This window comes from Cryptomeria japonica, chromosome 1, assembly GCF_030272615.1.
Source record: "Cryptomeria japonica chromosome 1, Sugi_1.0, whole genome shotgun sequence".
NCBI lineage: Eukaryota > Viridiplantae > Streptophyta > Pinopsida > Cupressales > Cupressaceae > Cryptomeria > Cryptomeria japonica.
Window position 1 is genome coordinate 593,687,583 of NC_081405.1, and position 19,217 is coordinate 593,706,799.

A 19,217-nucleotide genomic window follows, 5' to 3' on the forward strand; every position below is an offset into this window, starting at 1 on the left:
AATATAATACACAAGACAAAATATTTATGTGAGAAACCTCTTCAAAAGAAAAACCATAATCAAAATATGTCTAGACCTATATTATATGAAATCAACAATTCTTTAATACAACAAGGTCTTTTAGTACCATTTACAAATTTATAATCTACAAAAAAACATTTTGAATTATCTCTAATTGTCACACACCAATTTAATGTAAACAAGTTCTTAAAGTGTTTAATTCATAATCATGAGTAACCTTGGCATGTCTCAACAAATATCTAACAATTCAACTAGCTTTTGAAATAAAAAAGATTCATATCACTATTTAATTTAATCATATATGACATTAAAATATTGCATAAGCCTCCAAGTATGATTCTTCGACATGGATAATCACCTTTTATTAGCAACTATAACTACACAATATGAATCAATAGCTACAACCTTTAAAATATCATACATATACATGTACAAATATAACTATCACTACCACCTTCTCACTTGAAGTAGCCTATACCAATATAATAAAACTATATACTACTTATCATATGCAGTGCCATATTTGAAGATATTAATCTACCCATAGATTTATTCATGTGCTCACTGGTTTTTCCACATGTATAATTCATTAATCATGATGAACAAAAAGCACTCAAATAATATGTGATTGTGATTTCTTCTTTCAAATTCTTTGTTTTCACTACAACATTATCATCTAATATAAGATATATAATGTACAATAGCATTTACAATATTATTTTCATATGTCAAGAGCAATTCTCACGTTATCATAATATTTTATAACTCAACACCTTTCACCACAAAGGGAACTATAAAGAAAAAATTCTTCTTGCATATAACTTGTTTAGATGAATATCACTTGATTCCTAGCACATTCCTTGACATAATATATTCATTTCTACTACTGTAATGTAAACCGTAGCACACACACTTAGGAATACTTAAACAAAAATATCATAAAGGTTAAACAAAATCTCTCTTTTGGTTAGCCTAATACATGCCATTTGAGCTTCTTACGTGTCTCAACATTTTTCATTCTTTTTTTTAACCACCTTGTAAACTACAACAAAACATTAGTTGCATTCTCTTACCACACGAAATTAATTTGACGAGGTAGTCGTCAAGAAACTTATATGCAATATGTATACATAGAAACATTAAAAAATAGATTAAGGTTTATCTTGTCCAAATATGCATACATAGAAACATTAAAGAATAATTTAAAATTTTCTAGGTGGCATTTGATTAGTTTGCCAAACAAGTTGCACAATATGTATACATGCAAACATTTGAAACTAAAATATTTAAGAAGTATGAGATTTGGCTAGTTTTTTTAATTTTATTTTATAAACAAATAAATCTAATTATTAAATTACAATTTATCAATTAGAATGCTACAAATTAATTTTTTGAAAATATAAATAAATTAATTAAAAAAACCACTCACTTTAGAAAACATAATTGATTTCTTTTTATTCAAATTTTACAATTAATTAATTCAAAAAGATCTCAAACAATATGTTGGACTTAAAAACATTCTATATAATAAGTAATAGATTTTTGATGATATCAAAAATATCTTACAGTTAACATACTTTCTTATAGCATTAATGAACAAAAGAGAAATCTAATTAGAACATTAAGATGGTGTATGCAATTTGAACAAGACTTTGGTATTATAATTTTATTTTAATTTTGTTATTCTAAGGTTTAGGTAGATATCATATTTAATAGACCCTTCTTTTAACCTGGTAGAGACTAATGCTTTCAATTTGTTGTTTTGCAATTAATAGAAGTTTGGAATCAAATAAGATATTAGAATATGTTATAGTTTGAAGAATTTATCTTTTAAATATTTTTTATTATTTTTCTGATTGGTAAGTGATATTTTTATTAGGGTTCTTTTTTTAAATTATTCTTTGACCAATCAAAAAGAAGGAGAATAAAAAATTAATGGTTTTTCTAAAGTTTTCTATAGACAGAGTTATTACCATCCATGATGTTTTGGTTTTTTTTACCCTCCCTTTTTTTCATATGTGGTTCCTAATATTTTTTCATGTTTTTCATAATTGCAATGTATGTTTTTTTTATTTTAGGTTTTCAGTTTATGTCTTACGTTAGTATGTAGGTTTTATTTTATTTTACTTATTTTATTATGTTTAAAAAGTAAATTTTAATTAGAAATAAAATTTATTAAGATTGAGATTAAAGATAAAATTGATTAAAATTAATTTGTATTTTTTTAATTATATTTAAGAATTAGATTTAAGATTAATTTTATTATAATAATTATAAGGTTAATTTACAATTATAATTATATATCTTGTTGTAAAATTAAGATTATGATTGTATTAAAATTAGAATATATTTAACTAATTTAAGTAAGACTTGATTGTTTAAATTTAAATTGAAATTGAAATTATATAAAATCATTTTAATTATATGCTTTTTCAATTTTGAGATTGAAACGTATATAGAATATAAAATATAACTTATTAACTATTATCTTAAAATTTGCAATAATTATAAATTTTTTAATCAAATATATTATCACTCTTATTTTAATTAATAAGTATTCTAAAATAATTATTGATTTGCATTTTTATGATACAAATAATTAAGTAATAAATTTCAAATATAAGTATTATCTAATAATGAGTAAATATAATTATCATCATTGATATAATTTTAATATTATATAATTACTATTATAATTATATTAGTTATTCTATATTATGTAATGTATTATTTAATTTAATCAAACAAATATTGAATAATGATATTATTTTAAATTAATGTATACAAAGTTATAAGAATTAATTAGAGAGGGGGTTAGTGTGTATAGAGAAAGAAAAGTGACAAAGAGAGAGAAAAAAAATAGAGTATGAGAGATAGAGAAATAGAGCAACAGAAAGACACAATGGACATATCAAGATTCAAATCAGCATTATGTAAGTAATACTAAAAATAAATATTAAATATTTCTTATATCTTACACATGACTAAACCAAATTGATCCAAAACACATGTTGCAAAATGAAACCATCAATAAAATATACACATATAATGGTTTAAAAAAGAGCATTCACAAACATACATATTCATTTTATGTGCTTCCACATTTATGCGAAAATGACTAGCAAGATATTTGCAACTATAACACCTAATAAGAAACTCCCCTTTATTCTTTGATAGATCCCTATTTTAACACTTCCATTTTGGAATTGACAAGAAATATGTTATAATAAGTTATAAATTTTAGCTTGAAACTTGCAAATTTGGCATTCCACTAAATCACACTTGGAGCTCCTCTCAATGTATGGGCCTTAATTTATTTGTTAAAAAATAAAAGTGCAAAGAAAATTTTAAGAGTAAAAAACACATGTCAAAAAGACATTCACTTTTATTGATATTTTTCAGAGGGATAATTGAATTGTCAAAATTGATTGTGAAATTATATATATGTTTGTTCACTAAGAGAGTCAAGACATCCTTCAAAAATTAGTCTCTTGCATTGCATCTTTGTCAGCCTAACATCCCTCTACAAAAGTGTTCTTAATATGGGTTTCACTCTAATGTAGCTGGAATCCCTATTCTTAATACCTTTTAAAACTTAGTATGTGTCACACTCCATTGTGCCCCAAATTATTGAACCGCAACCTTGACCCAATTTTTTTAGAGTTATAGTCCACTTTATTTTCATAGGGGGAATTCTAATGTGGACCAAACTCTACCATTTTCTTTACAAAAATTATTGATTGCAAATAGTGAGATTAAAAAAAAAAATCTAGGTTTTGAATGTGTTCACATCTAAAAAAATAATCTAATATTTTCTCCTTCTTAAGAAAAAATTGTGGAAAAATTTAGATTTTAATTGATGTAGATGTTTTTATCAAGGTTTGCAAGTTTTCCTATAACGCTAGGTTTCATAGTCATTGCCAATATTTAAAATAGTATTTTCCTACATATGCCTTTTCTCATCTATTCAGATCATATGCCCTAGTGAGATACCTTATAACAGTGTGTGTGTGACATCATACATAATGATTTATGTTCCCTCCCTACATTTTCTCAGATCTTTAATCCTATTTTTCTTAGCAGAATAATTCATGGGCCCTACTAGAATTTTCTCATCATTAGCCTCATTTTTTAGTAGTCCATTTTTCATATTAGTACAAGTATATCTAATTATCTACAGATCTTATCGATATCTTTGTTGGTAAGTGCATTTTCTCCAAATAGCCTTTATTACCCACACTACTGATGCCAACATATATTGGACTCTGATTCAAGGTAAGGACATCCATCAAATCATAAAACATAGAAGAGTTTTGTCAAATGTTGTTGAAATGTGTGAGTTAGTGCATGTGCCTTGTGCATGCATCCTCATCTTTCATAGAAGCATACCATGATAGTCCCCTTTGTTTATCCTTGATAGATGTCAATATCCTACTTGAAATCTCATGTTGTAGCAAAGCCAAGAAAAATGCAATAAAAATTTGTGAAAAAAAAGAAACATAATCGTACGACCTTGGCATGCACATTTTAAATTGGGTCTTCATTGAGTTTTCTTGTTCTTTAATTAAAATCCAATCCTATTAATAATGGAATGGATTTAGTGTCACATAGATCCCTTGCCCTTATTTCATCGAAGGTATGTATTTGTTTTTTAGTTTTTATATGCTAGGGAATTTGATGAATATTTTGCAAATCTTATTTTATAGAATGTATCTTTTTTTCCAATCAATAATGGAGTGGATTAAGTGTCAAATAGATACCCTTCCCTTATTTTTATCAAGGCATGTAGTTTTTCTCTAGTTGCATCCTTTCTCTTCAAGCTCTGTTGCATCCCCAAAATTTTTATTTCTAATGGGTTCATCGTTACAAGATTTCAATTCAATGGTAGTCCAAAATTGCAATTCTTAATTGAAATTTTTCTCTTAGATTTTGATGCATTTTTTAGTTTTCAAATCTTTCGTATATTCATGTTTATAAAGATCTCACTATAACTGATGGTGTTGAGTTGTGCAATGACTGTAACCCAACTATCCAATAGAACACCTATCTTTGATGAATTCTAGAAAATAATTCATATGTAGATTGAATACATTCCTACTAGAAAAGTTACTTAAAAAAGTCTAACAAAAATTACTCATTATTTATCCTTGATAGATTTTCATATGTTATGGACTTTATTTACATCTACTATCTTCCATTTTTTTGAAACTTTCTATCTATTCTTGTAAGATTATACCATTTTGTACATATCCTACAATATTTTGATTCCATTCGAACCAATAAAACAACTATTTCCTACATTGCAATCCCTATATTGCTCAAATGTTTTAAACATAAAACAAATATCCTAGTTTTGGTAAAAGATGGAGACTTTAATTGCATTACAAATTTTGTTTTAATCAATCTAATATGAAATCATGTCTCAAATAAAATCTAGTTAATAAAAAAAATTTAACTAAAGAATATAAATATAAGACATAAGATGAAAAAATTGTTTAAAAAATAAATACAATCGAAAATATTCACTAATATCATTGATATTTACACTGAATTTATTTTTGCAAACATCATATCTATTATGAATGTAAACATTGGTTTTATATATATATATGGGAATATTATTGCACCATAGCTCATTTTAACCTTCAATTTTACAAGAAAACCACACACAACAAGATTAATGTATGCTTTTCGCAATTTTCCAAAAGATATCAATCAAATAGCCTAATAATGATAGTGATTTCAATTTGTGAAGAAGTTTTTTAACTGACACACCAATAAAGTTTTGATTACTAGCACTTGCACCCCAAAGAGGTGGAATGGTTATGCCGATAGGAAGATATGCTTTGGGTAATATACTATAGGGAAGGAAAAAATTGGAAGAAACAAACACTACTTTTGTTAGGAGTTATTATTTAGAATACAATTGAGTTGATGTTGAAATGTGAAAAAGAACTAATTATGAATGAATGAAACTTATAATTTAAACGAGCGGGCTATGTAAAATATTTTTATAATACAAAGTGTTTTGATGATGTATGAAGACAAATAACTTAAGATATTGATTACATTGAGTAGATTTGATGTTAGTTGTTGAGACATCTTATATACGACAATGACAATTTGAGAAGAATAAAAAAATTTGTTATTTACTTCAAGGATATGCAGGTTTTTTTATTTGTTGGTCTATCCAACAAATTTTATTTTTTTTCTTTTTTGAAGAAAGGTGCTGAATAAATGCTTGAATGTAGTAAAAAACATGTCTATTGTTGGATATATTTTATGTGTTATATTCAAGAATGTGATCATCAACAATTGCAGTGATTAATGTCCCTAGGAATGTTAGAGTATGAGTATAATAGAAGATGATATTTGTGTAATAGTGTGGCCAAAAAAGTAGGAGAAGTTTGATTAAATTCTTTGTGTTTTCTTTTATACTCATTTTACACCAATGTGTCCATGCATCAATTACAATTTTTAGTGTGTTGTCTAGAAAGTTATGCTCATTGAGTGTGATTGTCCAACCATAATATATGAGTCATTAGCCAAAGCCAAAAATATCAACTCCTGACATGATATATTACAATTCAAGGGGAATTGTGTATATTTACTTTGGGTAGCTACTCAGATAGTATTCAACACACATCAATAGTTCAAGTCCTCCTCATAAGTCCCCTAAGATCCTTCATTTTATATTGTAACATTTTTACGATATAAGGAAACTGTAAGAGTTGATGATATTGTTGGAAGCTTAACGTATATTATGTTTTCATTGATTTAAACACCTATCTGGTGTTTGTCATTGATGTCACGGTCAATTATTATTCAATTATGTAAATGGTGTATATTGTCCAAAAATTTGTGCTCTGATATTGATATATTACCCAATGATGTTGTTGAGTAAGTACAATGTTGTTTACAAAATACTATAGTTGGAAACGGTTCAATATGTAGGCAAGAGTATTTAATGTTCATGTGAAAGAATGTTTTGCATTCCTCTGGAATGAAAAGATTATGAGTTATGGTTCTCGATATTATGTCTATGTTTAATGTATATTTCAGTATTAGGTTTGTAGGTCCTCTATTGCTCAGTTGGTGGAGTTGGTTATTGTTATGTATGACAGTGAAAATGTATATCACAATAGATCTAAATAGTGCTTGGTGGTTCTTTGATATATAGATTTATGTGTTGTGGCTTGGAAGACATGTTTATTTTGTTTGTGTGATGATCCAATTCATTTGTTGGTGTTGATTTGAGAGGAAAGTAAAGTCATATTTTTTCTGAGATTAATAAAATTAAAATAATCTACATAATTTATATTCTAATTATAATAAAAATTTAAATGAAACTAAAATTAATTAGGTATATTTTAATTAATTATAGTTGTAATCATAATTTAATAAAAATTTATATAATTTTAATTTTAATTTAAATTATATAATCATAATTATATAGATTAAAGAAAGTTATACATTTTTCAATTTTAAGAAAATAAATATAATTTATTTAAATTTAAAGATCTATGATAAAACTTATATCTTAAATAATTCAAATTTGAAAATTAAACTTATTAATCATTATAATTATTATTCATATTATTTTAATAAAATATGAATAATTTGATGATATTTTTAAAATAATAATATAATATTTGAAATATAAATTGATTTTCTTTTTTTAAAATATTACTATTATCAATATATTTTTACATTAATTTTTTTCACTAGAATAAACACAAAAAATAAAATGAGTTGAAAGATAATTTTATAATTAAAGTAGTTTCCCAAAAATGTTAGCATTCCAATGAAGAGAAGAGGTTTAAGAAGTCCATAACAAAATAAAATATAACTAGCAATTGCATCTTGGTGTGCAATGGGTACGCCGAATAGATGTGGAAGTTTAATTAGGGAAAAATTTGGTATATTTTTTGTATACAGTTGAGTACTACATACTGTCAATTGATAAGTCATCTTGCAAATAATATTGTTTGTGCAACAAATATATCAAAAGAGAAGTGATAAATTGAAATGAACTTTGCATTCACAAATATGGATCTAAACATGACTAAAATAGAACCTTTGAGAGAGAGAGAGAGAGAGAGAGAGAGAGAGAGAATATGTATAGAAGAGATATAGAAAGGAGTGAGAGGAAGATTAAGAGAGAGAAATAGAGATCAAGATATAGAGTAAGAGAGAGGGATGAGGGGAGAGATAGAGAGATAAATATCTATATAGGTTAGAGAGATAGAGGTAAGTTTGAGATAGAAAGAGGGAGAGATAGGGATATAAATGAGAGGCAAAGAGATAGATAGGAAAGATAGAAGGGGACATATATATGTTAAATAACAATATTATTAAAATTAATTATTTGTTAATTTTATAACTATCTAATTATACATTATATTTATTATTTATTGTCATATTATCTATCTATCAAGTAACTTGTATTTTTATTATTGTGTGATAGTGGGATGGAATTCATCAAGAATAATAGTACAAGATGACATATTTATGCATTTATGATGAATATCAAAATCTGAATATTAATAAAAATAATAATTTTTAAAAAATAACAATGAATAATAAAAATGTTAAGATAATAAATAATTAAATAAAAAAGCAAAACTAGTTTTTAATTTATTAGAATTCAAATATTAATGAATTATACCTAAAATTATAATTAATATAATACACACAATATTGACATTAACTAAAAGATAAACTCAATATTAACAAATAAAAAATTATTATAAATTGAAGAATATATATAAATAAATTCTTAAATAAATCAACTTTAAATAATCAAAATCATAATTATAATAAAATATTTAAAACAAAAATAAACTATATTCAAATGACTAAATCTAAAAATTTTACTTCCATATCAAAAATTATAAATACAAATAAATTTTAAAAATTAAAAAGAAAAAAAATTAAAAAAACAATCCATAATATATTTAATTCCTTATTATTATATTATTATTATAAAAAACAATTATATTAAGTAAAAATTTATTACTATTTACGTAAGTTAAATAACATTAACATTAATTTAAAAGTTATTACTGGTTGTCTATCTATAATTTAAAGTTTAAAAATATTAATATTAAAATTCCTATTTATACAGCAATAAGAATCTATATTTCTATTTATGCGTCAGAATTTGCATCCACACCTTGCATTAATTTTTAATGCAGAATGTCGTATTAGTATTAATACTTTTGCATAGGGACTGTTTGGTGTTTTGGATTGGTGAAAACAAGCTTCTAGTCCACACGGGGAAATATATTTCTCTGAATAATAGAGCGGGAAAAAACGAAAACATAACAAATGATAAAATAAAGTAGCACAAATTTGACAACGAAATCTAACGGCCATCTTGCTTCCAATCGTCTTGCATGCCTGTCTGACGCTGCACACCCTTGATATGGAAACTTAGGTATCGTACACGTCAAGATTTCTACTTTCTTCAAACTAATGACTACGATTTTCATTGAAATGCTGGGTTAAAATGTAAAGAAATCGATAGGTAACTGTAGTAGTTGTCACGAATCAAATCTCGTGCCGACTAATTTAATTTAGTACCGAGACACTATTAATCTGCTCACATAGAAACTGGAACTGTCCCGTGACAACCCATCACTTCTTCAATCTATAAACAGTACTTAAAGTAATCTGGAAATAGTACATAACAGGCAGCTACTATTTGAAATGAAATTGACAACTGCAGCAGTGCATAGGTAGTAGGAATCGAATATGTGGTGCAGAATCATTCAAAGCCCTGGACTCTGTTGTACCTCATCGAACCCGGCGCAGTAGTCCGTGATATTATAGGGGAAAGGATCCAGTAGTCGTGCACCCTAACTTCACGCTTCTCAAAATCCTATTTGGAAATTTCAAATCACTCCGATTTTTTTACAGCAGCTTACTTGGCAAGTCCCCTGCTAATAACTAAGGTTTCAGGGCCACATCATCAAATATGATGCCACATCAGCATGCTTTTTGCCAAGGTGTCCAAAACAGCCCCAAAAAAAAGTGAGACCAATAGGCGTGCAAAAGAGACCCCAATAGTTGTGCAGCTGACATGGCATCCCCTGATTGGTTACTTTTTACAATATTAGTACATTTCTTAACAACTATTGGTACATTTCCTAACAACTGTTGGTACATTTCCTAACAAAAATTGATATTTTTTGTTTCAAACAATAGGTTTTATTTGTTCAATTTTTGGAACAAAAGGTATCAACAACCCTCACAACAATTGGTACATGCTCAACTACTGGGTCCTTTCCCCTATGTATATCTGGCTCACTGCGAATCCCGAAACAAAAAGTTTGTCCAGCCTGGCATACTTAAAAAAGTTATGTAACATACCTTATTTACTCGGCCTGCCCAAACCAGCTGTATTTCAGCTGGGCATAAATTTTTTATCAGGACGACATCACCTATACATTAAAAATTTTAAAGATTCCTGCCGCTTCGTCCACTGGACAAATGGAGCAATATGAATCCATTAAAGAGTCTCTATGATAATAAACTAGCAGTTGATGTAACATACCTTATTTACTCCACCTGCCCAAACCAGCTGTATTTCAGCTGGGCATAAAATTTTTTTCAGGACGACATCACCTTTACATTAAAAATTTAGAAGATTCATGCCGCTTCGTCCACTAGACAAAGTGGAGCAATATGAATTCATTAATAGTCTCTTTAATAATAAACTAGCAGTTGATGTAACATACCTTATTTACTCTTCCTGTCCAAATCAGCTATATTTCAGCTGGGCATGAAAAAATATTTCAGGACGATATCATCTATATATTAAAAATTTAAAAGATTCTTGCATTTTTTCGATTGGACAAAGTGGAGCAATATGAATCCATTAAGAGTTTTTATAATAATAAACTAGCAATTGTATCTTGGTGTGCAATAGATAGGTCAAGAGGTGTGGAATGTCAATTAAGAATAATTTTGTTTTAATATTTTTTATATATTTATGCTTAAAAAGAGTTCAATTGGTAGTGTATTCAACAAGCAATGTAGTTTGTGCAACTAAGTTATCAATGGAGAAGTGATAACTTCAAATCAATTATGCATTCACTTACAAGGATCAAAACATTATTAACACAAAACCCTTGAATCAAGAAGATAAATAGGCTCAATTACCAATATGATAAAGTTATATTTGTAATAGGGAGAAAGGGGGGCAGAGAGGAAGATAGAGATACAAATGAGGATGGATATGGACAATGTGAGAGAGAGTTAAAGGGAGGTAGGAGAGAATGATAGATTAAGATGGAAGAGTAATATATGTTTGAAATGACTTATGGAATTAATAGGCTCTTTTATTGAACCAAGCGTGTAGTTAGATTTGATTGTAAACCATGTTTGTAAGTTTGAAGAATGTGAGTGTATATTGTATAGCACCAATTCACATGGGATCTAGGTTTTCAAATCTTGAGAATTTAGGCAACTTTTGATACCAATGATTGGTTACATTTAATTGCGAGAGATGATTACAAATATTAGTAATGTAGGTCAAGTTGTAGTGTATCAATTATGGCATAGGTTTTATCATATGATCTACGTTTACAAACGTTAAGACACGAAGCATAGTGTACATTACCAAATTATATGAACTTTGTGTTTAAAAACTTGTTAGTGTGACAAAAGTTGTATGGTATTGATGACGGATTATATTTGACCATGTTCCAATCAACAAACCTTTAATATCTGATTGTGATCCACAATTACAAATTTTAGGTATGTTAAGTGAGCTATCATCTACCAATTATGGGCTAAATTTGATAGTCATCAATATTTACAAATCTAAAGAACTTGATGAAAATTACAAGTTATTGATTATTTATTGCATTTAACACTTGTCGAAGTTTAGAAATATTAAGAATGTTGGGTGGGTTCTAGTTTAACGACAACATGTGTTTGATAAACACATAAGTTGTTTTTCCATCTTTTAAGGAAATGCCAAAAATAAGATTTTTTCAAAAGCAATATATTCACTACAAACGAGGTATGTCATGTCATGCTATCACTGATGCAGAGGAGTTAAAAATGACAGTGAAAAAGGACAAATTATCTACGAACGATATTCTAATAATAATATTTTTCATATGAAAGTGCGTGTAGGACGACGCAAAACAGTTGTGTATCTGCGCAAAATAGTTTGGGGATGTTTGTGTCAAACTAGGAACGAAAAACAATAAAGAAAGCCAGTTGGAAAGCAAAATGAAAAATTATGAACGGACAAGATGCATTGGATCGTCTTGCATTCGTTTTCCACCAATGATTACCGTCGATTGCAAAAAATAGATCGTCTCTTTCACATAAGAAAACACCTTCGACATTAATTAATAGCTAAATTACAACTTTCAATTAGAATGCTACAAATCAATTTTTAAAAAAATATAGAGAATACCGAAAAAAAAATTCAAGACAAATAAATATTAAAAAGGTGAATTCATGACAATATTTCTATCAAAATTATATATTAAAAAACGATATGTAATAAATAATATATTTTTTCATGATGTTCAAAATATCGAACAGTTCTAGTAAAGTGGTAAGATTCTAAATGAACCCACCAAAGTCAAATCTTGCTTAGTGGAAAAAGAAAAGACAAGAGGTTGAATGAATGAATATTTTTAATCACGTCCATGAGGCCAAGCAGCCTATGAGAGCCACAGATAGCCAGTGAAGAAAAGGCATATATCCAAAACAATACACCTATATTTCCATTTCTTTCTCCATATTGGATCTTCTATTGTGTATCTTGACCAAAAAATCTACAACCCTTATTATCTTCTCTTCTTCGAACATATCACCCAAGTTGTTCCCTTTTAATGTGTCCTTGTAAGATTAACATTAGATGAACATTCCATGATGTAATGTCATTATGTCTCAACCACTTCTTGAGTGCAATATCTACTAGAACCAATAGTGGATAATTTTACACAAATGTCGCGGTAGTGGTGCACAAATGGGTTAGTAGTGGTTCACAAATGGACTAATTATAATAAAAAAATTGTCAAAAAAGATGATCTACCAGTGGGGCATTTGTCCACTATTACTGCAAAGTTTGAGTTATCTACTTTTGGTGCAAAGGAGTTCATGTATGGGTACACTTTGAAATGACCATTTTTTGACATTTCGGTACATAACGATTTCCTCGGCGTGCATCATCACTATCCAAAAGCCGGATCCTTAGTTATAAGTAGTTAAGTCGTCTACTAAGACAACAAAAGAAATAATTGAAATCCACTGTTTGAGAGTTCTATGTGCGCCAAGTTAGCTATGCCCACTACTGATACCCTTCCCCTAATCAACATTTTTCTCTACATTTTCACTTAAATAGAAACAGTCAAGGCATATCTTGCTTAGGATTTGAATGAATGATTGTTCTGTCATCGTCCGCTATACCATCTGCAGAACTCTCGGCTTTGTTGGTGATTCAAAATGTATGATTTTATGTTTCTTCTCTCTCCTCCACAGATGCCTGGTTTGCTCTATATTGTATGGGGCTGGAGCAATGTTTTGTATCAATAGTTTCAGCAGCAGAGCTGGAAGAAAGAATTTAAGGTTGTAGGCTTGAGGGGGCGCAGTAGCCTAATCAATAGTGAGATAGAATGCCATGGTGTTTAACAATATGAGCTGAAGCTTAGAAGGTCTATAATGAGTAACAGTAAGATGTAATGTTGTTTAGCATAGAAAAGCCGAAGCTCTCACAATATGTAAACTTGTGTTTTGATCAATTTGAAAAATCTGTATCTCATATTTGCCTGTCTGTTTTATTTTTTCTCTTCCTTTCAGTCCTTCAAAAATGTGCATGACTTTTGTATAGTGTAGGTAGAGGTCAATTTATCTTTTCCATTATAAGAACATTTGTATTTGTGTGTTTAAGAGAGTTGAGATTATGGACTATAGTCTAAAAGACATATTGCTATTTTTGGGGGTTGTTCTCTTCATTATATTAATATTATGGGACATTAGTATTTCCTGGTGGAGGGGGGCTTTTTGTTCTCACTGGCCTAACCATTCAGATTCTTGGGTACATAGAAATCCAAAACGTCAATGGTTCTGGAAAAAAACTGGAGATACAATCGATGGTTGAAAGCCAACTTTCAATTGATTGTGCTAGAGTAACAATGTGTGTATTTGTGGGATTTCTGCTTCCACGGATGGCCGCTGCGTCCACTGGGACAAATTGGAGCAATATTTTGGCTTTATTGATAAGCATATCGACTCATATTTCTACAGAAGTTTATGTTATTCACAATGATAAAAATGTCAGTCCACTGGAGAAAGAAAGAGTGTCGTGGTTCCTTAGATCAGGCGGGGTCCTGTTATTATCAATTACAGGTTTGGTGGTGCTTCTGGGCTACGTGGTTATTGCTGGTAAATTCATCTCTGAAACTCTCAGTCGCAAGATTAAAGAGTCTCTCTCTGAGAATAAATTGGAGAAAGGAGACAATAAAGAGGAATTTAAATCTAAGATACTCAAGACATGGTGGATAACTCGAGTTTGCCGACCAGAATATGTGATAGCGAGGTCAACGTTCGGCGCAGCCGCGGGAGGCATTGTGACATGCTGTGTCGTACTTTTTGGTGTGAAAGTCATTCTGTTGAGCTCTCTTGTAAAGAGAGTGCCGTTATTTTCTCTTCAATGTGTCTTCATCCTCATTGGATGGACCTTCATCTTCAACAGATGGTTGACCTCAGTGCTTTATTTTCGTAACCTGGAAGAGTCCTGGCATAATTGTACACAAGTCTTTCTTGCAGGTATTTCTCGCTGCTATCTGCTACAAAGAATCGTATTTGGTTATACAGTATATGATCTCATGGGCATTAACTCTGCAGTTTGGCTTAAGTTGAAGAAATGCTCATTTTACAGTAATATAAAAAAATACTTGAAAGCTATATGTTTTGTTATAAAGGTGCTCATCTTACCTTTCCTAGTTATTCCCTGGGTTGTATTGTACTTCACAACTGCTGCTGTAATAATTTTAATGAGCATGTTCTTTTGGGGATTGTTGGCTTTGCTGTGCGGCAAAATTGTCGGCAAAGTTTGGAAGAGCCGGCTCACCGATGAAGATTTGAAAAATTATGAAAAGGTTTTGGAGTCTGTAGTCATTTATGGAGAAGATCCAGAGAGTTTGTTGATTGCGAACAGTCGCTCTTTTGACAATATAAAGAAAAGAATGGCAAGTGCTTTTAAGGAAGGGAAAGCCTGCAAAGAATTGATTAGTCTAATGGCAAGCAATGATTCAGCAGTCAATTTTTCAGAGCAACCAGATTATTTTCTAGTTAGAAGCCCAGCGTCCAAGAAAATGTTGAAGTATTTCCCAGCTGTGAGTGAACGGACGTGGCGAATGACAGCTCTGTCACTGGTAAAGATGATAACTGAAGTGGGTGACTTTGTTTCTCTCAATGCTGAGCATCGGCAGAGTATTGCGATTGTGCACGAAGCTGTGCACGCTTATAAACAAGCCCGAGATCTAATGTAATTTGCAGACTTTCCCGGAAACGTGGACATAAATGCTGAATCGTTCAGCACGTCGATTATGGATGCGTTTCTGCTGAGGTACCAAGCCGAGAGAGATTACAAGGCTCTGAAAACAGGGCGTAGGCATTTCCAACCGGTGAAAGGCGATGACCACTCTCTTCATGACAAATGCAGGCCGAAGCTCTTTGAGTGCCCAGCTTGCATAAAGGACCGATTTAAACAATCACTCTACAGCAGGAATCTGGCCACGAATCCCAAGAATCTGGCCGAGCATCCCAAGAATCCTTGCCAATCCATATATTCTGCTACTGACAAGCATTTTGAAAGGCTAATGACACAAGCGCGCTTTGGGTATGCTTGTTGGGAGGATATAGCACCAACTTATTAATTGTTGCAGCTGTCTGACTTTATAAAAGGAAAAAACATAGAGGACCCCCTGGCTTTGTTGAATCTTCTACGCAGCTATTTGGTGAATGTTCTGCATGACTCCTTGTCAGATTCACGGGAAAAGATTGTAGAAAACTGCAACAAATGGGCTGCAGAATTTGAGGAGGAAAAGATTTCAAAAGCAATTGGCATAGCATGGAAAGCATTGGCAGTGATGGAAGAGGCCGAAAACCTAAGAACAAAATCAAATGCAGGCGACTCTGCTACTGCGCAACCCTCCTGTGACTGTGAAGAAATAAAATCAGAGGTATAAATTCTAGCTGATATGGCTGTATTCAGCTTTTCCACTTTTTCTCTTATACTTGATGTCTAAAGACGTGATACTTGTTCATCCTTCTAAGGCTATGAAATGCTCTAGAAACATATATAATTGAATTGTTTTCGGGTGATATGAATGTGATATTTACAAGTATTTATGAGCAATAGTAAACTTCTCTGCTGTGATCATTAAGTTCAGAAATATAATACGCCTTGCATATGACGTAACAGAGGTACTTTTATGCAAAATAGTTTTCATATTCAGTTGATGTTATTGAATTAAAATGAATATATATTTTGGATCCAAATTCCTTGATGTACAAATTCATCTTTAATTTTAAATCATATTTTTGTTAAATTTTATCATATAATTTTTTATTCCCTGCTTTATATAAGGCAGTAGATTAATGTTTCATTGTCAGCTATTGTAATTAACCTATTCCTTTATAATTCTGTGAACTAATATAAGCTATGGTATGCTAATTTTTATGAAAAAAGATTTTAAAAAATTTATTTCTATTATTTTTTATTATCTGACAGTATTTTTTTGATATTTTAAAGGAAATTTCTGGAAAATATCAAATCACTGACTAATGAAAAAGAAGAGTTAAAAGAGATTGTTAATATTTACATACATGTCTTATTATTAATTAGTAATAAGAATGCAGCTAACTCTTAATATTAATTAATAAGAATGTAGTTGGCCTTCTTATAATTTGAACTTGCCTTATTTTTGCTTCTACATTTTCAAAGGTTTTTTTCAAGGTTTTGGAGCATTTTGAATTTTGTTTGTAACCAAGCATTGCCTCCAAATTGTTTGTTGATGCAAAGTAGACATTTCTTTTCTATTGTTTTTTGGAAGGTGAGTGTATCTGCCAATCTAATAGGGTTGTGTTTTCATAGTTGTTTTGTTGTTCAATGTTCTTCCTTGTGCTTTAATTGGGTTCAATATTCAAATTAAGCAGTAGTTTGTTGCCCTCTGATCTAAATCGCATGCTTTAGCTTCCATGTATAATACAATAAGAGAAGTGGGTATCAAAGGAAATCCTCTTCTATTAAACTAACATTTGGGCGATTTTTGAGAAAACTTTTAGTATTATTGCTTTTTGTTATGTCCTTGGTCATTAATCATTTTAGTCCTCAATATAGTCATTTTGTTAATTTGGCCATTAACCTACATTGTCCCTTCTCATTAATCATTTTGTTAATTAGAACATCAATTTGTAGGCGCTATTATTCACTACCATGACTTTTATGTGTAGGCTTTTGTCCTCCAGTTTATTTGAGCTTAAGTAGTGGGCTTTTACAAGTCAAGGCTTGCTCTACCTTGAAATGGCATTGGTATTGACATGAGCTAGGGGACTAAGACAATTATTTTCACCATCACATTAATTTAGCAAGTATATGTTGACATAAATGGCTAAGGAGTTGACAGAAATATGCTAGTGCTAGTGTTAAATATACCACCGCTACTATATTTTTGTCGGTTGCATAGACATTGTCATTGACATGTTGACCACATATCAGACATCTGCATGGTTTTTCTGGCTTGGATTTGATTTCTAAGTTATTTTATGTTAGCATATTTCAACAAAAGCATGGTTTAGGCTCCTTAAAAAATTTCATTTTTTTTGTGGAAAGGGAATTCCTTTGATAAAATGTTTTTGGTATTAGGTTAATATTGAAGTTTTATTCTGTTCCCTTTGTTTAGAAAAGAGATTATAATTTTTTATTCTAAATTTAATAATTTTGAATTTTTATTGCCCTTGCATTGGTAGGCATACACCCAATAAAGCATGTACATTTTTCTTGGAAGTTCATAAAACCTTCTCAACACAAACAATTGGGCAACTCTTACAATGGTTGCATGTCTTCTTCTATGGACATAGTGTCACTTACAAAAAAAATCATTATCAAAAGAATAATGGGACTTGGATTTATTGAAGTTATTATCAAAAGAATAATGGGACTTAGATTTATTGATTTTTTTATATAGGGTGGCTTAATGTTTCACCACTAATATTTACAATTAATTTGTTGATGAGAAATCTTGTGAATAAATATTAGCTATGGCTTGATGTTATATCTTTATTAAAGTGATTTTTCTTTTAATTTTGGTATTCTCTTGTTGGCAGCTAATGCTTTCCTAGGGTTTTAGGATTTTTTTTATAAAAATTAAAGAAATTTATTAATGTTTACAATATGATTGAGAGATTTCTTAATGTTTACATCATGAGTGCAACTATGTTTCTTAATATTAAAATTAAGTGTGCAACTATAATTCTTAATGTTTACATTATGAGTGCATCTATGTTTCTTAATATTTACATTAAGAGTGCAACCACAATTTTTAATGTTTCGTTGTTGATTGTTCTGCCTTTTGCTTTATTCTGGTCAAACATTCAAATTAAGTCCAAATCTCACGCTTTAGCTTTCATTGGTAATACAATAAGAAGAGTGGGTATCAAAGGAAATCCTCTTCCTATTAATCACCATTTGGTCTTTAAACGATTGATTGGTATTGCATTGGTGGGCATGCACCCCATACAAGCATGTACATTTTTCTTGAAAGTTTACAAAGCTTTTGAACAAATGCATATTATGCATATTCTTTGGAGTGTCATATTTGGCATCAATAACTGCAAGCGTAGTTCTAAATTTTAAATAATGGCTTCATGTCTTTTATTAAAATGATACCATGTGTCAAATTTGTCATGCATGCCTATCAACTCAATTGCAACAAAAAATTCTGACAAAAAAAAGACAAAACATTAACTAGAACATCAACCAAAATGACTGCGAGCCCATCCAATAGATAAACCCACGAGACTAAAAAATAACACCCACAACAAGTGCTAACCCATCCAATCACACATACCTCAAAGGTATCCAACATAAGTAAACTCATGTCATCAACGTAACTAACCCACAAACTGTAACCACAAGCTCCATGTGCAACATATTGCAATCC